Source organism: Pongo abelii, chromosome 1 (assembly GCF_028885655.2).
Source record: "Pongo abelii isolate AG06213 chromosome 1, NHGRI_mPonAbe1-v2.0_pri, whole genome shotgun sequence".
Lineage (NCBI taxonomy): Eukaryota > Metazoa > Chordata > Mammalia > Primates > Hominidae > Pongo > Pongo abelii.
Window position 1 is genome coordinate 129,149,627 of NC_071985.2, and position 2,553 is coordinate 129,152,179.

Genomic DNA, 2,553 nt, shown 5'->3' on the forward strand with positions numbered 1-2,553 from the left:
GAAAGTGGGGGAAGAAATGTATTCTAAATAAGGATTGTTTAATAAGTTTTCTTATGCAGATAACTCATCAGCTATTAAGAATTGTCTATGGTGTAGTTTTCTTCCAAGTACACTAGAGGGAGATGTCATTACAAATTGAAATTTATGTCTTGCTTTTAGAAAGGTGAAAGTCAGAGAGCTAATTGCTTTCTGCTCAAAAAAATAATTATGCCAAAGTGGCATACTGTGGAGGGGCATATTTTGGCCCACTACAGGATATTTTGCTGTATGCAAATCTATATTTTAATGTAGTATAGTGATATTCATCATAAGATAGGAAAACACTTCATTTCTTCTACAAAGAGAGCAGTATCACTAAAATCATCAGTTCCTGTTAGATTGTGGGACTTTCTTTAATTTTATAGCATGCTTGAGTTGTCATTCGACTGACAGCTAAATCAAGGGATAATTCTATTTTTTCCCTCCCCGTGGTATAAAAATAGTAAGCAGGGAGCAGGTTGTCATAACAATCAATTATTTTGACATATGCCAATAGAAGCCTGGAGTAAGCATTGACAAATACAGATTCATGCAAATCTAAATCCATTCAGAGTTTGGCAGTCCTATGTGCTAAGTGAGTGAGCTATGATGGAATTTAGTTTCATTTAAATTACAAAGCTGGAGGCTGGGGGAAGAGGGAAGTAAATTATAAATGTAGTGTACCCTATAACTGAATAAATTAATTCTGTAGTAATATTAATAAAGGGACTCACTAATAGTCCCTTTATTAATATTTATAGGGAAATAACTCAGTAATTTAAATAACTCAGTAATTTCACAGGCAGAATTAGATCTCTCGATAAAATGAAATATCTAAAGGATGAAACAGCTATTACAAATTAGTATTACAAAGTTCTAAGAACATAGTAAAAATGAGTTTCAAATTTACTATATTCAGATGAATGTGGCATCATTTTCCCAATAATATTTTAAGAATTCCTCATTGACTTATTAGGAGTGTAGCTCACCAAAGAATTTACTGCTGTTATGGCTTACAAATCCTGAAAACATGATGGGTTATTGCCAAAGTATTTGATTTCTCCATGATTTTATGACCTGAGAGATCAGAGTTAACCATAAATCAATTAAATTTGGAAGAAATAGGAAAAAAAATCAGAGAAATGTCTGTGTTCTAGGGCCACATCTAGATTAAAAATGTTCTCTTTCTCAAAAATAGATACATTTTTTCTCTTATTTTTCTCTTTTATTATTATCTCAATTCATTTTACAAATAATTATTGATCTCTTCATAAGACATTCTGGATAATGTCCTGATACTAAGGATTCAATAAAGAACAATGCAAATATTTCCCACAGTACTATGCTGAGTGAAAAGAAGTACAGAGATTGCTAACAGCAATCAGGGGACTTGACCTAATACTAAATAATAATTCATGCATGATCAGCATTTGAATTAAGAAACAGAACCAACGACAAAAACCATATGATTATCTCAATAGATGCAGAAAAGGCCTTTGACAAAATTCAACAGCCCTTCATGCTAAAACCTCTCAATAAATTAGATATTGATGGGATGCATCTCAAAATACTAAGAGCTGTGTATGACAAACCAGAGCCAATATCATACAGAATAGGCAAAAACTGGAAGCATTCCCTTTGAAAACTGGCACAAGACAGGGATGCCCTCTCTCACCACTCCTATTCAACATAGTGTTGGAAGTTCTGACCAGGGCAGTCAGGCAGGGGAAGGAAATAAGGGGTATTCAATTAGGAAAAGAGGAAGTCAAATTGTCCCTGTTTGCAGATGACATGGTTGTATAACAAGAAAACCCCATCGTCTCAGACCAAAATGTCCTTAAGCTGACAGGCACCTTCAACAAAGTCTCAGTATACAAAATCAATATGCAAAAATCACAAGAATTCTTATACACTAAAAACAGACAAACAGAGAGCCAAATCATGAGTGAACTCCCATTCACAATTGCTTCAAAGAGAAAAAAATAACTAGGAATCCAATTTACAAGGGATGTGAAGAAATACAAACCACTGCTCAATGAAATAAAAGAGGATACAAACAAACGGAAGAATATTTCATGCTCATGGGTAGGAAGAATCAATATCATGAAAATGGCCACAATGCCCAAGGTAATTAATAGATTGAATGCCATCCCCATCAATCTAGCAATGACTTTCTTCACAGAATTCTAAAAAAAACTACTTTAAAGTTCATATGGAACCAAAAAAGAGCCCACATTGCCAAGTCAATCCTAAGCCAAAGGAACAAAGCTGGAGGCATCACGCTACCTGACTTCAAATTATACTACAAGGCTACAGTAACCAAAACAGCATGTTACTGGTACCAAAACAGAGATATAGACCAATGGAACAGATCAGAGCCCTCAGAAATAACGCCACATATCTACAACCATCTGATCTTTGACAAACCTGACAAAAACAAGAAAGTGGGAAACAATTCCATATTTAATAAATGATGCTGGGAAAACTGGCTAGTCATATGTAGAAAGGTGAAACTGGATCCCTTCCTTTCGCCTT